The 24,553-nt window shown below is 44.2% G+C and overlaps 1 protein-coding gene across 4 annotated transcripts in view; it reads left to right on the top strand.

Annotated features, from left to right (window-relative positions):
- tln2b (talin 2b) overlaps positions 1 to 24,553 on the top strand; it is a 323,891-nt gene that overhangs the window by 45,113 nt on the left and 254,225 nt on the right. For all 4 annotated transcript variants that reach the window (XM_063070979.1, XM_063070978.1, XM_063070977.1 and 1 more), the window contains one exon: positions 21,364 to 21,414. The gene's annotated coding sequence lies outside the window, so the exon portion shown is untranslated. The remainder of the gene's footprint in view (positions 1 to 21,363; positions 21,415 to 24,553) is intronic.

Raw genomic sequence — 24,553 nt, forward strand, 5'->3', positions numbered from 1 at the left:
GAGAGGATAGGAGGAGGGGTGTGACAGGGGCTAGTGGCTGATTGGTGAACCAAGCTGAGGTGAAGAACAATGGGCAAATGAAGGCAGGGAAGGCTGTATCACATTGCCAAGGTCAACCAATCACCTACTGGCCCCTGTCTCAGTCCTCCCCCTCTCCTTATTAAATTACCTATCTTGCTATCTCTCTCTTTCTACCCCCCACTTGCCCCCTGCCTCACCCGTCCCTCTCACATGCTCTGACATCTGATCTCTCACACCCTTCCACCCGCTTTCCTGTAATACCATGGGCTGTTAACTTGTCTAGCAGCCTCATGTGCGGCAGGCACCTTGTCAGAGGCCTTCTAAAAATCTAAGTACACAACATCAACCAATTTTCCTTTGTCTATCCTGCTTGTTAGTTCTTCAAAGAATTCCAACAGATTTGTCAGGCAAGGTTTTCACTTAAGGAAACCATGCTGACTACGGCCTATTTTATCATGTACTTCCAAGTACCACGAAACTACATCCTTAGCAATTGACTCCAACATCTTTCCAACCACTGAGGTCAGATTAACTGGCCTATAATTTTCTTTCTTCTGCCTCTCTCCCTTCTTGAAGAGTGGAGTGACATTTCTAATTTTCCAATCTTCTGGAACCATTCCAGAATCTAATGATTCTTGGAAGATCATTACTAATCCTTCCACAATCTCTTCTTTTGGAACCCTGGGGTGTACATCATCTGCTGCAGGTGACTTGCCTACCTTCAGATCTTTCAGTTGCCCAAGAACCTTCTCCCTAGTAATGGTAACTTCACATACTTCTGACCCCTCACACTCAGGAATTTCCACCATGCTGCCTTTGTCTTCCACAGTGGACTGATGCAAAATACTTATTCAGTTCCTCTGCCATTTTCTTGTCCCCCATTACTACCCTCCAACATCATTTTCCAACGGTCGGATATCTACTCTCATCTCTATTTTACATTTTATATATCTAAAGAAAGTTTTGATATCCTTTTTAATATTATTAGTTAGCTTTCTTTAGTATTCCATCTTTTCCTTGATGACTTTTTTAGATACATTCTGTTGTTTTTTAAAAGCTACCCAATCCTCTAACTTCCCACTATTTATTTTACTGTATGATATGCCCTCTTTGACTTTCATGTTGGCATTGACTTCTCTTTTAGCTGTGGTTGTCTCGTCTTGTCTTTGGAATACTACTTAGTCTTTGGGATGTATATAACTTGTGCCTTCCGAATTGCTCCCAGAAACTCCAGCCACTTAGATGACATTTCTTTCTTGACCATGTCAGCATGCTTTTATGCATTGAGTTGCTGTCACATGATTGGCTGATTTGCATTAATGTACAGGTGTACCTAACAAAGTGGCCTCTGTGTATATTTCCAAGTCAGCATGATGTGTGACTATTTGAGAAGGATGTTTTGAGATGTTTTTACAAGTGGGGAATCTCAAACTAGATTCAGGATAAGAATTCAGTCATTTACGACTGGGGTGCATGGAAATTTGTTCTCACAGAGGATGGTGACTCTTTGGAATGCTCTGCTCGAGAAGGCGTGTGCAGGAGTGTCCAGAACTACCTCCTCCTCAATCTCAATGTCCATAAGACCATTAGGTCATTCATTCTATTGAGTTTGCTCCGCATTCCATCGTCTCAACACCATTCTCCTGCCTTCTCTTGGTAACCTTTGATGCCCTGACTAATCAAGAACCTATCAACCTCTACTTTAAATATACTCAGTGACTTGGCCTCCACAGCCATCTGTGACAATGATTCACCACTCTCTGACAAAAGAAGTTCCTCCTGATATTTGTTCTAAGTGGATGTTGCTCTGTTCTGAAATGGTGCCCTCTGGTCCGAGACCTCCCCACTACAGGAAACATCCTTTCCACGTCCACTCTCTGTGGGCTTTTCAATGTTCGTTAGGTTTCAATAAGATTCCCCACCTTGTTTTTCTAAACTCCAGTAAGTTCGCTCCTCATATGCTAACCCTTTCATTCCCAGAATCATTCTCATGAACCTCCTCTGGACCCCTCCAATGCCAGCACATCTTTTCTTTGATAAGGAGCCCAAAACTGCTCACATTGCTCCAAGTGTGGTCTGACCAATACCTGATAAAGCCACACACAGTTTTATATGTCCTGGCACACGTACATGGCGTCCTCTGTTTTCGGTCTCCTCCACATCCTTCTCCTCAGTAAAAACCAGTGCAAACGACTCATTTAGTACCTCAACTATTTGACTGTTAAGCATAAGTTCTCTTCTTTATCCTTGAGTGGACCATGAGTTATTTAATTAAGTTTGAATTTTTCTGGCTGCTTTTAAGTCTGGACCTTTAACGTTTAACGATTTTATAATTTATTGAACATTTTCTATCTTAATGGGTCCTTAGTGATTTTGGGAATATCAGTGTGGTCTGCTGGAGGAACTTAGTGGTTCAGGCTGCATCTGTGGAGGGAAGTGGACAGTGGCCGTTTGAGATAGAGGCCCTCCAGCAGTGTCTTGACCTGAAACATTGATCATCACTTTGCCTCCTCAGATGCTGTCTGCACTACTTAGTTCCTCCAGCAGATTGTTCTGTGGAGAAGTGAACCGTGATCTGCTTTTGTCTGATCTTGTGTGCCTTCCTAATGGTCATTCCACGGCGACCTGTTGTAAAATCTCATTAACCTAACCTTGTGCAGACCCAGAATTTGGACATTAAAGACAGCAAGTACGTTTCAAAGAGAGCGCAACATGGAGGAAAACCTTCAGTAATGAATGCTGCTGGGAAATAAAGTATTTTTAGTAGTGTAGTGGCCTGGCAGCAGGATTGAGGGCACTTAGCCTCAGCACTGGCAGTGAAATGCTCTCACCCTAGTGACATCCTTCTGGATGTTTGCTGTCAATTCATTGTTGCAGCTTGGCAGCTTTACCATGTGAAATCAAGACGGAGTGCTTTCCTTGTTGCTTTGGATGGTATCAGCCAGGGAATTAGTCTGGGCATTTATCAGCTTCCCCCAACCATGCATCTTACCACATGATCTGCTGAGAAGATAAACCAGGAGATAAAGGCTCCTTGGGTGTTCCTGATGTTGGGGCGTAATTCTGCTGTAACCACTCAGTCCCAACCCCTCATTCATGTCACAGGTCATGGCTTTCTGTGGAGTAGAATGTATTAGCAACAAATACAGCCTAGTAAAGATGTGCAGGGCTTTGCCGGAAACTTGTGTTTCAAGTCCTATTTCAGCGAGTTCAATGCAAACTGAGAGCAGAATTGAGGCAGTGCTGCTTTGTCAGACCTGACCATCTACAAACTAGTTGCTCCAACTGATGTTAAATCAGAGTTTTGACCAATTATAGACCAGCTTCCATATCAAGTAATCTGTACTAACACAAACATGAGGAGATCTGCAGACGCTGGAAATCCAACGCAACGCTCACAACATTCTGGAGTAACTCAGCAGGTCAGGCAGTATCTATGGAAAAGAGTACAGTCACCATTTTGGGCCGAGACCCCCCTTCTTTGGTCCCGATGAAGGGTCTTGGCGTAAAATGTTGACTGTTTACTCTTTTCCATAGATGCTGCCTGGCCTGCTGAGTTCCTCCAGCATGTTGTATGTGTTGCTATCCATACTATCTGTTGGACGACGGAGAACTCTGGCCAAAATTTATCCTGTAACCAACATTCTTAACAAAAGGTTCAGCACATTCACGTTTGTTGGAGTTGCTGCATGTAAATAGGCTGCTGGATTCCTTCTGTCACAACTCTGCTTCAGCAAGCACTTGATTGGTTTGAAGCATGTTGGGAGGTTGTGTGTGACCTTGTGTAAGTGTGGATGGGTGGGTGTTGGGTCAGAATTTCTGACTGGCCATTGCTCCCGTTCTTGTGCAATTCACTGGCTGCTTTTGAAACTAGTTGACTGCGATGGATACTTGTTGCTATTCACACAGGCTGCCATGATCTGTTCTATCTGAGACAGAGATACTGTAATTTGATGTTAAGTGTCTGGCTAAAGGCTTGGTTAGTGATTTTATTCTTTTTAGAACTATTTTGTAAATGAGAATGTAATGAGAATCAGACAAAAAAAGGTCCAGAGGATCTCTGACAATTACATCCAATTATTGATTTGTGTGGAGTATGGAATAATTGAGAGCTGGAAATGTGGTGTTGCTGTAGACAGAGAACAGCTGGTTGCCCAATTTCAGAAAACTATCCCATTCATCAGAGCAGATAAACGTTTGAAGGGAAGATAATTACTGAGATGAAGACAGAGCAGGGCAGGAGGGTTAATTGGACAGACACTGGGCCAAGTTGTGGTCTGTGTGCATTTATCCAGTTTATGGGATCTGCCTGTTAAGATTTAGGCCCGCTGCATTCTCATAGTCACAAAACCATAATATGCAGAGACAGACCTTCCAATCCAGATGTTCTATTCTGTCCAAGATTCCCATCCCCCTCAGTCACTATCAACAGCTTTCACTTTCCATTCCCAGACCCCACATTAACCACCTTAGTGAGAGCTGTACCTTCACAGTCTTGTACCCATCTTCAATTCTTTTGTCATTAACTCTCCTTTAAAACAAAAAAAAACAAGAAGACTTGTCTCTTCCATTCCTGCGACCCACTCTCGGCTCTACACATCTCCTGACTGCAGTTTGGGAAGATTGAGGAGTGCCTGCAGTGATGCTGAGGAGCTGCTCCAGTGCTGTAACTGTGGTCAGGGATTCTGCCACGGGGTTTCGGGAAAGAGGAGGCTGATGCAATGTGTTCAGGGGATGTTGGTAATTTTCTCCATGAATACTTTATGACCATCTTTTCAGAGATGGAATAATGTACGTATTGTTGTGGTCACGTGGCCCAGTGGTTAAGGCATTGGACTAGCGACCTGAAGGTTGTGAGTTCGAGCCCCAGCCGAGGCAACGTGTTGTATCCTTGAGCAAGGCACTTAACCACACATTGCTCTGTGACAACATCGATGCTAAGCTGTATGGGTCCTAATGCCCTTCCCTTGGACAGCATTGGTGTTGTGGAGAGGGGAGACTTGCAGCATGGGCAACTGCTGGTCTTCCATACAACCTTGCCCTGGCCTGCGCCCTGGAGAGTGAAGACTTTCCAGGCGCAGATCCATGGTCTCGCAAGACTGTCGGATGCCTTTAATTAATTGTGGTTGGGAATAAGAACGTTGGGCTTGTTGGGGTTAGCACTGGCTGTTGATAGATTGGATCTGTCTTTCTAAAAAAAAAAACCCTGCAGATCCTTAATTGAGGTAAATGAGTGTCAAATATTGTGTGGACGAAAGCAGCTTTAATCATTGAAAATGGTCAAATGACCGGGCTCAGATGGTCAGAAACCATGATCTCTGGCTGATAAAGAGTAGTGTGAAAGCACTGGGACAGAATGACACCAGGGTGACAAGCTACGCAGCAGAGTGATGCTGCTTTCTCTCAGAGGTGGGCATAACAGGTGGCCTGAGAGTAGAAGATGTGTAAAGTTATGATGAGGTAGATTTTACTAAGGTGTTTGATAAGGTTTCCCATGATAGGCTCATTCAGAAAATCAGGAGGCATGGGATGGGTACAGAATTGGCTTGCCTGTAGAAGACAGAGGGTGTAGATGGAGAGTTCTTCCTGGGAGTTGGTGACCAGTGTTGTTCCACGGCGATCTGTTCTGGGACCCCTGCCCGATGTGATCTTTAAGTTACTTGGATGGGGAGATGAAAGGGTGGGTTAGTAAGTTTGCAGATGACATGAAGGTTGCTGGAGTTGTGGATGATGTGGAGAGCTGTTGTAGGTTGAAACAGGATAATAGCAGAATGCAGAGCTGGACTGAGAAGTGGCAGATGGTGTTCAACCCAGAACAGTGTGAAGTAATTTATTTTGGAAGGTTGAATTTGAAGGCAGAATATTGTATTCAGTTCTGGTCACCTCATTCATTAAGGGAAGGATGTGGAAGCTTTAGAGAGAGTGCAGAGCAGATTTACCAGAGGGCATGTCCTATGAAAATAGGTTGAGTGAGCTTTGGAGCAAAGAAGAATGAGAGGTGACTTAATGGAAGTGTACAAGATGATAAGAGGCATATATCGAGTAGATAGCCAGAGGCATTTTCCCAGGGCAGAAATTGCTATTACAAGGAGGCATAATTTTAAGGCGATTAGAGGTAAACGTAGGTGGGATCTCAGAACTAGGTTCTTTACACAGAGAGTAGTGTATGCCTGGAACTTCCAGTCAGGGTTGGTGGAAGAGGAAAATACATTAGGGGTGTTAAGGAAACTCTTAGATAGACATGTGGATGATAGAAAATGGATGATAGAGGGTTATGTAGGAAGAAAGGGTTAGATTGATCTTGGAGTAGGTTAAAAGGTCGACGCAACATCGTGGGCCGAGAGTGTGTATTGTGCTGTGAGTCCATCTTTTTTTTTGTATCTCACCATTACCGTAAATATGCAAGATTCAACATGGTGTTGATCAAAATATAAAAAAAAATGTGTTCATGAAGAACAGAGAAAGTCACTGCCAGCCTTGCTGAATTGGATAGAGTGCAGAGCTGGGCTGTCACAACACAACCAGACCAAAGCCAAAAGGTGAGGTGGAACTATGAAACGGGGTGAAGCAACTCGAATCAATGCGTTTCATGAGATGCTTTTAGATACTGAGGGAATGATACTTCCTCAGGTGCTGAGAAAGAAGATGATCTTAAATGTGGAGCAGGCTGTAAGGGCCAAACAGCATACTCGTGTTCCTCTTTCTGTTTAGTTATTAATCAATATGAGGATACAGAGGGATACAGCAGGGGAATAGGCCCTTCAGCCCATTTTATCCATACTGACCATGGAGTCCACCAATTTAGCCCTATTTGTCCACATGCCCCTCAGTCTCAGCTACTTATCCCAATGTTGTTATTATTCCTGCCTCAACCACTTCCTCTGGCAGCTCCTTACATAAACACACCACCCTGTGAGTGAAGATAAGTTTGTAGGATTGAATGGAGAATAGTGTCAGTAGGCTCCCCTGGACCAAATACAATGATGTGGACCTGAAAGATTCAATGAATTATTACATAATAATATGTAGAATGAATATTGGTGAAAAATGTGAAAATGAATTGACTAGATATGGGAAATGAACTTTCTAATTGTTTTTTAAAAAAAGAAGCTCATACTTTACCGACTAATATGACGTATAACCTCTTCTCGGGATTCCAGCCGGGTCCAGATGTCGATTTTTTTTTTTTTTTAAACCAACGTTTCAATGACAAACTCTGCCATCTTCATCAGGAATGATACCTAGGCATGTCTAGTCTGGTGGTACATATACTCAACTCCCAGTGTCCACTCTTCCTGATTGGTTAGTCCTCAACCAGTCAGGTTTTCGCTGTCCCACCCTGTTTACAATCATATTCCAGTTCCTTCTTAGAGTGAAACCTTCATCTTTGTTGAAATTCTTATTCTCTAGTTTTATTTCATTGGCTTTCTTCACCAGACGGTCTGAAAAGCCATTGGCATGGCGTGGTAGTTTTGTGCCATCAAAGTCAATCCTGTGGCCATTACGTTCTGCTGCCACCGAATTTTCTGTGGGTAACCCAAATGGTAATACCTCTTGTGCTTCCTGATGCGACTTTCCACCGTGTGTCCAATCTGGCCGATGTATGCTGCTCTGAATTCACAGGGAATCCTGTAAACACCAGCAGTCCTGAATCCCAGGTCAACTTTGACCTGCAAAAGGTGGGTTTTGAGCTTCCCTACAGGTTTGCGGTTGGTATTTATCTGTTATTTTTCAGGATCCTGGTGATCCTTCCAGAAACTGTAGAAATATAGGGAAGACAGGCAGTGGTGATGGGTTCCTCCTTGTTAGGTTTCCTGGTTTTTCTGTCAGCCCTTTTAAGGGCTCAATTGAATTCCTTCAAGGAGGTATATCTGTTTGGGTTACCCAGAGAAATCGGCAATAGCAGAAGAATGCATTTGCAATTGCAATGGCCATAGGATTGACTTTGGCACAAAACTAGTGTGCTATGCCAATGGCTTTTGGGTATGCCTGATGAAGGAAGCCATTGAAGTAAGACAGGAAAATAAGAATTTCCCAACAAAGGTCTCGCTCTAAGAAAGAACTGGAGTACAATTGTAAACAAGGTGGGGCAGCGGAAACCTAGTTGGTTGAGGACTAACCATTCAGGAGGGATGGACAATGGGACTTGAGTATAAATACAGCTGGATTAGACCTGCCTAGGCATTATCCCTGATGAAGATGGTAGAGTTTGTCATCGAAATGTCAGTTAACATCGATACCTGGACCCAGCTGGAAGCTCCGGATGAGTTTATGTATTTCTGATGTTTATTCTGTTCTCTGAAATTTAGTTACCAGGAGAACATGGAAAGTGAGTAAGAACATTAGGTATAATTTAATCTCAAATTCAATTATCAGAGTGATGGGGGAGTGGAAGTCTTGTTTTTGGAACTTTGCTGGCCATGAATATTTATCAAAATGGAAATAGATCATGGGAATTTTGTTGAGTTGAGAAAATAAAATGTTGTATGGGAGACACAAGAGACTGCAGATACTGGAATCTGGAGCAAAAGAAATTGTTGGAGGATCTCCGCAGGTCTTGTATCTGTGGAAGGAAATGCATAGTTGATATTTCAGATGGAGACTGAATGATAGAGGGGGATAGTTGGTAGGGGGAAGGAGTGGGGCAAGGGCTGGCAGTTGTTGGGTGGAATCAGGTGAGGAGGGTGATAGGCAGGCAATGGAGGGAAGGTGGAAGTACTGACAGAAGCTGAGTGGTGATAGGTGGAGGCAACAAAGATGATGGAATGATAGAAAGGAGGCTGAGCATTGAACAAAATAAGGGAGGTGAGGAGGGCTGATTGAAATGGAGGAGGGCACCCAGTGGGAAGAATGGACACACGGTGACAAAGGGGAAAACAGTGCAATGGGGGTTGAAGCAAACTGGGTAGATCATCAGAGAGAAAGAGATTGGAGGAGAGCAGGCTACTGGAGAGTGGAGAATTCAGTGTTCCCATCATTGAGTTGTGGATTACCCAGGGAGGGTATGAGGAGTTGTTCCTGAAGTTTGTGTTTAGCTTCATCTCAGCAGTGAAGGAGGGTGGGGACAGATATGTCGGTGTGAGACTGCAGAGGGGAATTAAAATGGCTGGCAACTGAGCACTCCACTGGCCATGGTGGACAGAGTGAAGGTACTCAACCAAGTGGCTGCCCTGTCAATTTGGGGAGGCTACTTTTTGCACATTATCAGAATCAGGTTTAATATTACTGGTCTGTCTTGTGAAATTTATTGTTTGTCCCAGCAGTACATTGTAATACATAATAATAAAATCTATAAATTACAATAAGTTTTGGGACGGACGGACTCAGTGTCGGCTGTGGTCGGGTGCTTCCAATGCATCGGCAGTTGTCAGTGCCTGGAGGTTTATGGCAGGGAGTTTCTCCCTTTGCCGCCTGCTATCGGGGACTCGGGAGTCGATCGGGACTTTGAGACTTTTTTTTACCGTGCCCATGGTCTGTTCTTTATCAAATTATGGTATTGTTTTGCACTGCTGTAACTATATGTTATAATTATGTGGTTCTGTCAGTGTTAGTCTTTGGTTTGTCCTGTTTTTCTGTGATATTACTCTGGAGGAACATTGTATCATTTCTTAATGGATGCATGCATTTCTAAATGACAATAAATGAGGACTAGATGTTCTCAATCTAAAAGATAAGTAGTGCAAAAAGAGAGGGAAAATACTGATGTAGCAATCATGGGTTCATTGTCCATTCAGAAATTAGATGGCAGAGAGAAAGAAGCTGATCCTGCAATGTTGAGTGTGTATCTTCAGGCTCCTGTACCACCTCCTTGATGGTAGCAATGAGAAGTCCTGGGTGAAGGGTGTCCTTAGTGATGGATACGGTCTTTTTGAGGCATTACATTTTGAAGGTGTCCTTGATGCTGGGGACGCTGGAGCCCATGATGGAGCTGGCTGAGTTTACAACTTTCTACAGCTTTTTCCAATCCTGTGCTGTGGCCCTTCCATTCCAGACAGTGATGCAAACAGCTAGTATGCTCTCCACGGTACATGTGTCGAAATTTGCAAGTGTCTTTGGTGACATCTCAAATCTCCTCAAACTCGTAATGAAATATAGCCATTGTAATTGCATCAATATATTGCGTTCAGAATAGATCCTCAGAGATGTTGACACTCAGGAACTTGAAACTGCTCACTCTCTCCACTTCTGATCCCTTGATGAGGACTGTTGTGTATTCCCTCAACTTCCCTGACCTGAAGTCCACAATCAATTCCTTGGTCTTACTGACATTGAGTGCAAGGTTGGTGCTGCGACACCACTCAATGAGCTGATCTATCTCAAAGTTCCAAGTTAATTTATTATCAAATGTTACGTACCCCGTAACTGGGTTGCCAAACCAGCAGAAATGGACCACTTAGTTGGAGTCTGGTTTACTAGAAACTAATAAAGTTTTATTAAAGAAATAAGTAACACGGTACTCTAATCGTAAGGATATAAATGCAACAGGTTAGCAATAATAAAAGACGCATGTACACAGAACTAGGGTAATAGGAATCAACCAAGCTCTATCGCAGTCTAGGGGTAAAATGATCAGTCTCAAGTGACGCAGAGTTCAGTTCAGCTTGGTACAGTTCACAGTAATCGCTGTTGTGCTGTTGGGGAGAGAGAGAGAGAGAATGCAAATTTTGATTCAAACAGACCTTTGATGTTCTTCGCAGTTAGCTTTCGGGTGAACCCTTTTATGTCTTCTGTGGTCACCGACTGTGACCCCTCCCCTCCGTTCTTCCATGGTGAACCCGGCACCCAGGCAAGGGCAGACACACACACCAGGTTTCTGCCGATCGTCCCTTTTCACCCTGTCAGTCTATGGTTGGTTCCCTGGAACCAGACCTCCAACTCCTACCAACTTGTGGGGGCACACTGCTCTTCCAGGGTCTCGTTATCTCATGGTGTGTGTTGTGCCTTAGCAAACCTGTTCTTTTTATCCCCCTGCTGGGGTATTGCCTGTCCATCAAATTTCAAACAGTTCAGGTTCAAAGCAACCGGCCTGTCAATATTCTGAAGTGTGTTTCTTTCTCGTTAATCTCTCGCTTCTCTCTTATTAGCATTTTGAATGTTTCTCCATTGTCTCTCTTATCTCTCTCATCAACATCAATCTTCTGATAATTTGGTTTGTCATCACACAAAGTACATATATGTCACCATATACAACACGTAGATTAATTTTCTTATGGGCATACTTAATGCATCCATAATAGAATGATAACCATAATAGAATCAATAAAAGACCACAACAACTGGGCATTCAACCAGTGTGCAAAAGATACCAAACTCTGCAAATACAAAAAGAATGTAATAATATTAAATATTGAGAATATGGGATGAAGAGTTCATGAAAGTGAGCCATAGGTTGTAGGAACATTTCAACGTTTCAGTGGGGGTTGGAGGGAACTGGGTAGATCATCAGCGAGAAAGGGATTGGAGGGGAGCAGGCTACTGGAGAGTTGGAGTGAGTGAAGTTATCTCCTTGGTTCAAGAGCCTGATGGTTGAGAGGTAATAACTGTTCCTGAAATTGTTTGAGTCCTGAGGCTCATGTACCTTCTTCCTGATGGCAGCAGCAAAAAGAGAGCATGGTTTGAGTGGTGGAGATCGCTGATGATGGATACTGCTTTCCTGTGACAAAACTCTGTGTAGATTTGCTCAATGATGGGGAGGGATTTACCTGTGATGGATTGGGCCAATTTCACTTCTTTTTGTGGGAGTTTCCATTCAAGGGCATTGGTGTTTTCAAACCAGGATTTGATGCAACCAGTCAATATGAGAACATAAGAAATGGGAGCAGGAGTAGGCCATCCAGCCCATCGAGCTTGCCCCGCCATTCAATAAGATCATGGCTGATCTGTCCGTAAACTCAGCTCCACCTACCTGCCTTTTCTCCATAACCCTTAATTCCCTTACTATGTAAAAACCTATCTAACTGTTTCTTAAATATATTTAGTGAAGAAGCCCCAGCTGCTTCCCTGGGCAGAGAATTCCACAGATTCATCACTCTCTGGGGAAAAACAGTTCCTCCTCATCTCCGTCCTAAATCTTCTCCCCTGAATCTTGAGGCAATATCCCCTACTTCTAGCCTCACCTACCAATGGAAACAACTTTCCTACTTTTATCTTGTCTATCCCTTTCAAAATTTTGTATGTTTCTATAAGATCCCTTCTCATTCTTCTGAACTCCAGAGAGTATAGACCCAGGCGACTCAATTGCTCCTCATAGATTATCCCCTTCGTCCCTGGAATCAACCTGGTGAACCTTCTCTACACTGCCTCCAAAGCCAGTATATCCTTCCTCAAGTATAGAGACCAGAACTGCACACAATCCTCCAGGTGCGGCCTCATCAGTACTCTGTATAGTTGCAGCATAACCTCCCTGGTCTTGAATTCAATCCCTCTCGCAATGAAGACCAACATTCCGTTTGCCTTCTTAATAACCTGTTGTACCTGCAAGCCAACTTTTTGCGATTCATGCACAAGCACTCCCAAGTCTCTCTGCACAACAGCATGCTGCAATCTTTCAACATTTAAATAATAATCTTCTCTTCTATTATTCCTTCCAAAGTGGATGATCTCACATTTACCAATGTTGTATTCAATCTGCCAGACCTTGGTCCGCTCACTTAACCTATCTATATCCCTCTGCAGACTCTCCACATCCTCTGTACAATTTGCTTTTCCACTCAGTTTAGTGTCATCAGCAAATTTTGCATGCTACACTCAGTCCCCTCTTCCAAATCATCAATGTAAATGGTAAACAGCTGCGGGCCCAGCACCGACCCCTGTGGCACCCCACTCACCACAGACTGCCAACTGGAAAAACAACTATTTATATCAACTGTCTGCTTTCTATTGGTTAACCAATCCACTATCCATGCCAATACATTTCCTCTGACTCCATGCATCTGTATCTTATTATAAGTCTCTTGTGCTGCACCTTATCAAATGCCTTCTGGAAATCCAAGTATACGACATCCACCTGTTTCTGTCTATCTACTGTACTCATTATGTCCTTAAAGAACTCCAGCAGGTTTGTCAAACAGGACCTGCCCTTTCTGAATCCATGCTGCGTCTGTCTAATGGAACCACTCCTTTCTAAATGTTTCGCTATTTCTTCTGTAATGACAGCTTCAAGCATTTTCCCGACTGCAGATGTTAAGCTAACTGGCTTATAGTTGTCTGTCTTTTGCCTACATCCTTTTTTAAAACGTGGCGTGACATTTGCTGTCTTCCAATCCACTGGGACCTGCCCAGAGTCTAGAGAGATTTGATAAATGATTGCCAACGTGTCTGCTATAATCTCCACCAATTCCTTCAGCACCCTGGGATGCATCCCATCAGGTCCAGGGGACTTATCTACCTTCAGGCCCTCCAGTTTGCTCATTATTATCTCTTTAGTGACAGTGATTTTATCGAGGTCCTCACCTCCCATTTTGTCCATAATATCCTTTTTTATGCTCTCCACCGCACATCTATAGAAGTTTGTCAAGGTTCTAATTGTCATGCCGAATCTTAACAAACTCCTAAGGAAGTGAAGGCGTTGCTGTGCTTTCTTCGTAATTGCACTTGCGTGTTGGGCCCAGGGCAGATCCTCTGAAATGATAACACCGAGGAGTGTAAAGTTGCTGACCCTCTCCACCTCTGATCCCTCAATGAGGACTGACTCATGGACTTGCGTTTTTTTTCCCTCCTGAAGACACCAACACCGGACAGCAAAGTTTTTTTGAAAGTATTGCTTCCTCAGAAATTTTTTGTAATTATGATGGACTACTTGAAGTATGTAGAAATTTGGAGAAACAAAAAATTAACTTTTATTAGTTATAATGCATTTAATTGCATAGCAGTGCTAACAATTCACAGTAGTTCAACTAAGTTAAAAATATTCTGTTGATGATTTTCATTTGTACTCAGTGTCTGAGGCTTTTCACTTAAGTGTCTAGCACTGATGCATTCCAGTTGCCCTGATACCATTTCTCCATGAACACAATGTCCAGGTGAAACATTTCACCATGCTCAACACTGACAGCGCCAAGATTTGCAGGGAAAAATCTAAATGGAAATGCAGAAAATGAATCTCCAGTGACATGTTGCACTTCATCATTTTGTATGTTTAAAACATGTTGCCACCCAGCTGCAGATAGTTTGGTGCTCTGGTAGTTGCCAAGAAAATTTTTGACCGCATCCTTGAATGCCTTCCATGTAATTTTCTCTGGTCCCATTAAAAGTTCTTCAAACTGCCTGTTGCTAATTATCTGTTTGATTTGTGGATCAACAAAAAAGCCTTCCTTAATCTTGACATCAGTTATTCTGGGAAATATCAGTCTCAAGTATCAAAGTCCTTCACCTTCCTTCTTCATTGCTTTCACAAAATTTTTCATAAGTCCCAGTTTTATATGAAAAGGAGGCAAAAATATCTTTATTAGGTCTATAAGTGGCTTATGTGCCACATGTATCTGCCCCAGAACCAACTGCTTATGGAGTGGACAATCCTTTTTTAATGTGATGAGATTCTTTGGCACAGTTGTCCCATTCATAAATGAAACACCAGTACTTGGTGTACCTGAACTGTGTTCCTAGTAGCAGTGTTACTACTTTCAGATCACCACAGATGTTCCAGTTGTAGTTGCTGTACTGTACGCATTTCAACAAGACTGCCAAATTTCAATAGTTTTCATCCAAGTGTACTGCATAACTAATTGATATTGAAGGGTGGACATTGCCAACTAGTATTGAGGAGTGGACGTTGCCGAGTGGTATTGGAAGGTGGATATTACTGACTGGTATTGATGGATGGACGTTGTGGATTGGTATTGAAGGGTGGACATTGCTGACCGGTATTGATGGGTGGACGTTGCCGACCGGTATTGAGGAGTGGACGTTGCCGACCGGTATTGATGGATGGACGTTGCCAACCAGTATTGGAGGGTGGACGTTGCCCACCGGTATTGAGGAGTGGACATTACCGACCGGTATTGATGGGTGGACGTTGCCGACCGGTATTGATGGATGGACATTGCCGACCGGTATTGATGGATGGACATTGCCGACCGGTATTGAGGAGTGGACATTACCGACCGGTATTGATGGGTGGACATTGCCGACCGGTATTGAGGAGTGGACGTTGCCGACGGGTATTGAGGAGTGGACGTTGCCCACTGGTATTGATGGATGGTCGTTGCCAACCAGTATTGATGGGTGGACGTTGCCGACCGGTATTGGAGGGTGGACGTTGCCGACCGGTATTGATGGGTGGACGTTGCCGACCGGTATTGATGGATGGACATTGCCGACCGGTATTGATGGGTGGAGATTGCCGACCGGTATTGATGAATGGACATTGCCGACCGGTATTGATGGGTGGACATTGCCGACCGGTATTGAGGAGTGGACATTGCCAACTAGTATTGAGGAGTGGACGTTGCCGAGTGGTATTGGAAGGTGGATATTACTGACTGGTATTGATGGATGGACGTTGTGGATTGGTATTGAAGGGTGGACATTGCTGACCGGTATTAATGGGTGGACGTTGCCGACCGGTATTGAGGAGTGGACGTTGCTGACCGGTATTGATGGATGGACGTTGCCAACCAGTATTGGAGGGTGGACGTTGCCGACCGGTATTGAGGAGTGGACATTACCGACCGGTATTGATGGGTGGACATTGCCGACCGGTATTGAGGAGTGGACATTGCCAACTAGTATTGAGGAGTGGACGTTGCCGAGTGGTATTGATGGATGGTCGTTGCCAACCAGTATTGGAGGGTGGACGTTGCCGACCGGTATTGGAGGGTGGACGTTGCCGACCGGTATTGATGGGTGGACGTTGCCGACCGGTATTGATGGGTGGACGTTGCCGACCGGTATTGATGGATGGACATTGCCGACCGGTATTGATGGGTGGAGATTGCCGACCGGTATTGATGGGTGGAGATTGCCGACCGGTATTGATGGATGGACATTGCCGACCGGTATTGATGGGTGGAGATTGCCGACCGGTATTGATGGGTGGACATTGCCGACCGGTATTGATGGGTGGAGATTGCCGACCGGTATTGATGGGTGGACATTGCCGACCGGTATTGAAAGGTGGACGATGCACAGCCAATTGGTATTGATGGGTGGACATTGCTGTTTTGTAACAGCTCAGCTTTCAGGCTTAACATTGAAGAATCAACAAAAGCATGCTGTTGTTGTGGGTCAGGCTGACAACCCAGAGCATATCCAGTCATGCCTGGACAAGATAGAAAACTTTTTGGCTTACATTGTGGGCAACATTTGAATTGACTTGTGTTATGAATTGAAATAACAAATATAGTTGATTGCTAAAACATTGTGCGCGATAGGAAAATTTCATGGTTATCTTCAAGATCAGCGGCCCAAAAGTCATAAGATACACCTTGAACTCTTCCATAGTTGGATGCATCAGCAAAGGAGATGAGGCTGAGTACAGGGCTACGGTAGGAAACTTTGTCACATGGTGTGAGCAGAATTATCTGCAGCTTAATGTGGAAAAGACTAAGGAGCTGGTGGTAGACCTGAGGAGAGCTAAGGTACCGATGACCCCTGTTTCCATCCAGGGGGTCAGTGTGGACATGGTGGAGGATTACAAATACCTGGGGATACGAATTGACAATAAACTGGACTGGTCAAAGAACACTGAGGCTGTCTACAAGAAGGGTCATAGCCGTCTCTATTTCCTGAGGAGACTGAGGCCCTTTAACATCCGTCAGACGATGTTGAGGATGTTCTACGAGTCTGTGGTGGCCAGTGCGATCATGTTTGCTGTTGTGTGCTGGGGCAGCAGGCTGAGGGTAGCAGACACCAACAGGATCAACAAACTCAGTGGTAAGGCCAGTGATGTTGTGGGGATGGAACTGGACTCTCTGACGGTGGTGTCTGAAAAGAGGATGCTGTCCAAGTTGCATGCCATCTTGGACAATGTCTCCCATCCACTACGTAATGTACTGGTTGGGCACAGGAGTGCATTCAGCCAGAGACTCATTCCACCGAGATGCAACACAGAGCGTCATAGGAAGTCATTCCTGCCTGTGGCCATCAAACTTTACAACTCCTCCCTTGGAGGGTCAGACACCCTGAGCCAATAGGCTGGTCCTGGACTTATTTCCTGGCATAATTTACATATTACTATTTAACTATTTATGTTTTATTACTATTTATTATTTATGGTGCAACTGTAATGAAAACCAATTTCCCCCGGGATCAATAAAGTATGACTATGACTATTCAGGAAGCAAAATCTTTGTTGTCCGGTGTTCAGCTCTTTGGACTTGCTGACATTGAGTAAGAGGCTATTGTTGTGGCACCACTCAGTCAGGTTTTTGGTCTCCGTCCTGTATGCTGATTAGTCACCACCTTTGATTCAGCCTATGACTGGTGATGTCGGAAAACTTGAAAGTGGCTTTTGAACTCCGCTTAGCCGTACGGTTCGAAGTGCAAAGCAAGTAGAGCAGGGGACTAAGCACACAGCCTTGTGGTGCACCTGTGCTGATGGAGATGTTGTTGCCAATCCGAACTGACTGGGAGAAGTGAGGAAATCGAGCATCTAATTACACAAGGAGGTAGTAAGGCCAAAGTGTTGAAACTTATTAGTTTTGAGGGGATGAGACTATTGAATGCTGAGATGTAGTCGATAAAAAGCATCCTGACATACGCATCTTTGCCATCCAGATGTTCCAAGGTTGAGTGAGTGAATGAGATGGCGTCTGTGTGGACATGTTGCTCCAAATTGGAGCGGATGCAAGTTGCTTCTGAGGCAGGATCGATATGTTTCATCACTATCCTCTCAAAACACTTCATCACTGTGGACGTAAGTGCTACTGGATGAAAGTCATTGAGGCAGGTTACTCTGTTCTTCTTGGGCGCTCGTAGTTCGTGATGGTTCCCCTGTATTTTTTCCAAAGTGAGCAAAGAAGACATTGCACTCATCTGAAAGTGAACCCTGTTGTTGCCTATGTCGTTTGACTTTACTTCGTAGGAGCTGATAGCACTTAAGCCTTACCACGACTGTTGAGCATCCTTCATTGATTCAAGTTTAGTCCAGAATTGCCACCCCCTTAATCGTAGTATTCTGTAGAGAGTGATGCGGATGGCCCAGCACATCTGTAGTTCTAAACTTCCCACGATTCAGGACGTTTACAAAGACAGGTGTGAGAAAAGGATCATTGGGGACCTGAGTCACCCCAATTCCACAATCTATTCCAGCTGCTACCATCTGGGAAAGGGTAACACAGCATAAAATCCAGGACCGACAGGCTTTTTCCACCAGACCATCAGACTGATGAACTCACACTGATTTGAGTGTACTCTGTTACATTGATTGTTCTATTTATTATAAATTACTAAGATCGCACATTTAGACGGAGACGTGACGTAAAGGTTTTTACTCATGTATGTGAAGGATGTAAGAAATAAAGTCATTTCAATTCAAATTCAGTTCAACTTTGTCTGTCAGATAGCCTTCAGGAGATCGTACCTGGACCTCTTGTTACTTTCTTGATCGCCTCTGATCTGGCTCTCAGCAGATTACGGATCTCATGGCTCATCCAGGCTTCTGGTTGGGGAAGACTCTGAATAATTTTGTGTGGATACACTTGTCTACAACTGTTTTTAATAAAGTCCATGACAACCCTAGTTATTCATTCAGAGCCACAGATAAGTCCTTGAACACAGCCCAGTCCACCGACTCGAAGCAATCTTGTAGCCACTTCTGCCTCCCTCGACCAGCTCTTTGTTGTCCTAATCCCTAGTTGATTAGAACTGAGGTATGATGGTGTTGAACACCGAGCTGTAGTCAATAAACAGCAGCCTAACATAGGTATTGCTATTGTCCTAGTGATCCAAGATTAAGTGGAGAGCCAGTGAGACTGCATCTGCTGTCACCCTACTGTGGCAATTAGCAAATGGCAGGGTGTCCAGGTCCTTCGGCAAGAGTTGATTGTAGCCATGTCCAATCTCTCAAAGCACTTCACAGTAGATATGAGTGCCACTGGGCAATGGTCGTCGAGGCAGCTCACCCTTTGGGCACTGGTATGATTGTTGCAGATGGAAACCTCTGACTGCAGCAGTGAGATTGAAGATGTCCTTGAACACTCCCGTCAGTTGGTTGGCACAGGTTTTCAGATCTCCACCGGGTACCTCGTCAGGGCCTAATGCTTTGCAAGGGTTCACCCTCTTGAAAGATATATGATGTCAGCCTCCAAGACAGATCATGAGGTCACTGAATGCTACAGAGATTTGCACAGGTATAGTTTTATTCACCCTTTCAAAGTGTGCATTAAAAGCCTTGAGCTGATCTGGGAGTGGAGCATCACAGTCATTTGTGATGTTAGGTTTTGCTTTATGGGAAGTAATGCCCTGCAAACCCTGCCAGAACTGATGTGAATCCAATTCTGTCTGTAACCTCAATTGGTATCGTTTTTTTCACCCATAAACTGCCTTCCATAAATTGTACCTGGACTTCTTGTATAGTTCTGGATCGCTGATCCTGGTTTATCCACAGCTTTTGGTTTGGGTATGTCCAGCATGTTCTTGAAGGCACACATTCATCCACACAGATTTTAATGAAATTAGTGACAACTGTGGCATATTGATTTAGACTCAAAGCTGAATCTCTGAATATTGTCCATTCCACTGACTCAAAGTTGTCCTGTGAGTGCTCCTCTGTCTCCCTTGACCATTCCTACTTGGTCCTCACCACTGTTGGTATGGTTTTTAGTCTCTGCCTATAAGCTGGGAGTAGAAGTACAGCCAGGTGATTGGATTTTCCAAAGCATGGGTGTGGGATGGCACAGTAAACGTTCTTGATGATGGAATAACAGTGGTCAAGTGTGTTAGTTCCTCTGGTCACACAGGTGGTGTTTGTTCAAAGACCTCTTCAAGCTAGCCTGGTTGAAACCTCCCGCAATGATAGGGAAGGCATCAGGGTGTGTAGTTTTGTGCCTGCTGTTTATGTGTACACGTCATGACACATAATTACATTGGCACCACGGTAACGTAGCAGTGCGTTAATACAGCATGGGGTATTGCGGATTCAGAGTTGAATTCTGGTATTGTTCTGACTCTGTACGTCCTCCCAGTGGAATACATGGGTTTTCCTCAGTTGTTCCGGTTTCCTCCCACGTCCAAAGACATAACAAATAGGTTAATTGGTCACTGTAAAATTGTTTTGTGATTTGGTTAGGGTTAATCGGGTTTGTCTGGGGTTGCTCGAAGGGCAAGAAAAGCCTACTCTGCACTGTATCATTAAAATTTTTAAGAAATGTCCTTTGTATCAGTAAGCAAGGAATTTAACTTCTTGATGTTTCCCATGCACTGCACAGCAGCGCTGATATGGCTAAAAGTGTGGGAAAGAAGACTTGCACACTGAACCTGCATTCGATACAAAGGGTGACAGCATTTAAAAGTACTTTATTGGCTGGGAAGTATTTCAACTGCTGTTTTCCCTTCTGTTTTGCCATTTTCCTCAGTAATACCCTTTGACCTCTGGGTTTCATGGGTCTGATAGAATCTGGCATTTCTGACAATGAAGAACCATTTCAACTCATTGAGGTTGGTCTGACCGGTGAGGGTGATGTATGATGATCACTGATCCCAAAGACAGATTACTGAGATCAGGGTATGAGTTTATACTTGAGATTTCTGCATCTGCAGGACATGAATCCCAAAAGGAAGATTTATGGACATCTGATGTATGGGGTAGAGTTGTCCATAAACAGGCTCTTCAGCCCATTATATCCATGTCAACCTTTCATCCCAGTCGCCCTCATTAGGGCTCTATCTTTCTTGTGTATGGCAGTAGTCAATACATGGAGTTAATCTTGGAACATTCTGCGAGGGTGAGCAGCTTCCTGAATGGATGTAAGACATAGTATGTATGTTGCAGCAAGTTTGGGGTCTGAGGTGTTCTCCTGCACTCACTTGCTTCTCGAGCAGTCTGAGATTTTCAGCACACCACTCATCATCCCTGATCATCAGCAGAGCACCCACCCAGCTGCATCTGTGAATGAAAAGCTGTCGTGCTGCTGTGGGCCATCACTGATTGCATCTTAGCCTGTGGGAATTTCTGTCAGTCCTTCGCTTGTGATGAACGAGCTTTGTCTGAGACGACCCATTCCATCGTCCTGACTATAATGTCTCTCTGGTTAAAACCAAGGTGCACCTGCTGGATTTTTGTTGGTTTTGTTCATGTTTTTTTTTAAAAGAGTCACTAAGTGTTGCAGTCATGTTGAAGATGTAATGTGGGGATAGCTTGAATGTTTTACAACTTCCACTAATTACTGGCCTTTTCTCTTCCAGCTGTCATCATACAAAAGAAGCCAGAAGATTAACATCTCGGTGCTCAGTGAGGTCAGGTTTATTTCTATTTCTTTTGGAATATTCTACCCACAGGTCTGAGTCTTGGTTAAATATCTGCTTCCCTGAGCTGACGAGAGTGTGGAGCTACAATATAAGGGACCAGTCATTTAAAACTGAGGGCCCTTGAACTTTCTTTGGTAGTGAATCTCAGGAATTCTCTGCACCAGAAGGTAGTGGAGGCTAGATGATAAGACGTGTTTAAGTTTGAGATAAATTTGGGGTTGCATGGTAGTGTAGCAGTTAGCAGAACGTGTTGTCCAGTACCAGTGACCCAGGTTCTGTAAGGAGTTTGTACGTTCTCCCCGTGACCGCGTGGGTTTTCTCTGGGTCCTCTGGTTTCCTCCTGCAGTCCAAAGACATACCAGTTGGTAGGCTCATGGTCATTGCCAATTATCTGCTGACGAGGCAAGGATTAAATTGAGGGTTGACATTTCGGGCCGAGACCTTTTGGCAGGACCGGAGAGAAGAAGATGGGTAGATTTAAAAGGTGGGGGAGGGGCAGGGAGAAACACAAGGTGATAGATGAACCCAGGAGGAGGCGGGGTGGAGTAAAGAACTGGGAAGCTGATGGGTGAAAGAGAAATGAGGCTGGAGAAGGGGGTGTCTGATGATTGGGGAGGACAGGGGGCCATGGAAGAAAGAAAAGGGGGGAGGAGCACCAGAGGGAGATGATGGGCAGTGGACATAAGGTGGAAAGGGAAAAGGGGATGGGGGATGATGAAGGGGGGGGGGTGGGGGGCATTACCGGAAGTTCAAGGAATCGATGTTCATGCCGCCAATTTGGAGGCTAACCAACGGAATATAAGACAATACTTATTCCGCGCTGTATCTCAATAAGTAAGTGAATAAATAAAATATCAAGGAATTGGTGGTTATGGGGAACTAAAAGAGAAGAGAATTTGAGACCGGCATAGATCAGTGATGATCATTAGGTCAGAATAGTTTATTATCAGATACACCAGGGTGCAAAGAAATTCCTTGTTTCTTGTGAAGCTCACAGAGTAATCAGTACACGTAATAATAATAAATGCAACCATAAACACAGTGGTGAGCACCAGCAGAGTTGTACAAAGGTTGAATGGCAGTCGTGCCTGGTTTGCATCTTGATTAGTTTCAGCAATTGCCCATTGCTGAGGAGCAGGAAGCTGCCTGCTCTCTGTGAGAATAATTGATGCACAAGCAGCTCTTGCTGATGTCATTCCATCAGCTCTAAGCAGGATTATATAGAATTAACTGACCAGAGGTGAACCATTTGTTGCAGTCTGTCCAAAGTTTATGGTTATTAGTTCACTTATGGTTCACTTCCTTCTCCTGAATGTGTGTAATCAGCTTCCCTGTAAATGCATCTGTAGAGTTTGCCTCAAACACTCCCTGTGGTGCTGAATTCTACATTCCCACACTCTCTAGGTCAACAATTACTTTCTATTTTTTGAGATGTGGAGTCTCCTCATAACAGCTGGAATTCATTGTTCTCCTACCCAGAGCCATGTATCAATGGCTGCTTGCTGTGAACTGTGTGGGTTTATTATTGGACACTGCTGCTGACTCACCGCTCAGTTATGAACTAGTTTAGAGGTTCAATTTTGTGAGTGTGTCTGTTTCCATCCAGTCCCCAGGCCCGGGCAACTCTTCTTGGGGTAGAAATGGAGACTGTTCTTTACATTGTACAGTGATTGCTGACTTTATTCGCCTATGAAGTGGAGACTGCCAGCTCTCAGGGCAGAACCTGCAGTCCCATTCTCTGTTACAGTTATATCCCTGTAACCCTTCTCTCGCACTTGGGAAGATGTTGGTGTCAATTGTTAAGAGTGAGGTGATGGACTACTTGGTGACGCAGGATAAGATAGGACAAAGTCAGCATGGTTTTCTTAAGGGAAAATCTTGCCTGACAAACCTGTTGGAATCCTTTGAGGAGAATACACGTAGGATAGATGAAGGGGATGTAATAGATGTTGTATGTTTAGACTTTCAAAAGGCCTTTGACAAGGTGCCACACATGAGGCTGCTTACCAAGTTAAAAGCTCATGGCATTACAGGAAAGTTACTGGCATGGTTAGAGCATTGGCTGATTGGTAGGAGGCAACGAGTCGGAATAAAATGATCCTTTTCTGGTTGACTGCCAGTGACTAGTGGTGTTCTGCAGGGGTTGGTGTTGGGACCGCTGCATTTTATGCTGTATATCAATGACTTAGGTGATGGAAAGATGGCTTTGTTGCCAAGTTTGCAGATAATATGAAGATTGGTGGAGGGGCAGGTAGTGTTGAGGAAACGGGTAGGATGCAGAAGGACTTAGACAGATTAGGATAATGGGCCAGAAAACGGCAAATGAAATACAATGTTGGAAAATGTATGGTAATGCATTTTGGTAGTAGAAATAAATGTGAAACTACTTTTTAAGCGGGGAGAATATCCAGAACTCTGAGATGTAGAGAGACTTGGTAGTCTTTGTGCAGAACACCCTGAAGGTTAACTTGCAGGTTGAGTCGGTGGTGAGGAAGGCAAATGGCATGTTAGCATTCATTTCAAGAGGTCTAGAATACAAGAGCAGGCACTGGTGAGGCCTCCCCTTGAGTATTGTGAACAGTTTTGGGCTCCTCATCAAAGAAAAGATGTGCTGGCATTGGAGAGGGTCCAGAAGAGGTTCACAAGGATGATTCCGGGAATGAAAGGGTTATAATACGACGATAGCTCTGGGTCTGTACTCGCTGGAATCTAGAAGGATGGGGTGGGGGGATCTTATTGAAACCTTTCGAATGTTGAAAGGCCTTTACTAGGTAGATGTGGAAAGGATGTTTCCCATGGTGGTGGGGTGTAGGACAGGAGGGCATAGCCTCTGGATAGAGGTGCGTCCATTTATAATAGAGATGCGGAGAAATTTCTTTTGCCAAAAGGTGGTGAATTCGTGGAATTCATTGCTGCAGGTGTCTGTGGAGGCCAGGTCATTGGGTGTATTTTAAGGCAGAGCATTAAAGGTTCTTGATTGGCCACAGCATCAAAGGTTATGGGGAGAAGGCCAGGGAGTGGGGCTGAGGAGGGGAAAAAAAGATCAGCTGAGATTGAATGGCAGAGCAGATTCGATGGGTCAAATGGCCTAATTCTGCTCGCATGTCTTATGGTCTTATCAATTCAC

Source organism: Mobula hypostoma, chromosome 18 (genome assembly GCF_963921235.1).
Source record: "Mobula hypostoma chromosome 18, sMobHyp1.1, whole genome shotgun sequence".
Classification (NCBI taxonomy): domain Eukaryota; kingdom Metazoa; phylum Chordata; class Chondrichthyes; order Myliobatiformes; family Myliobatidae; genus Mobula; species Mobula hypostoma.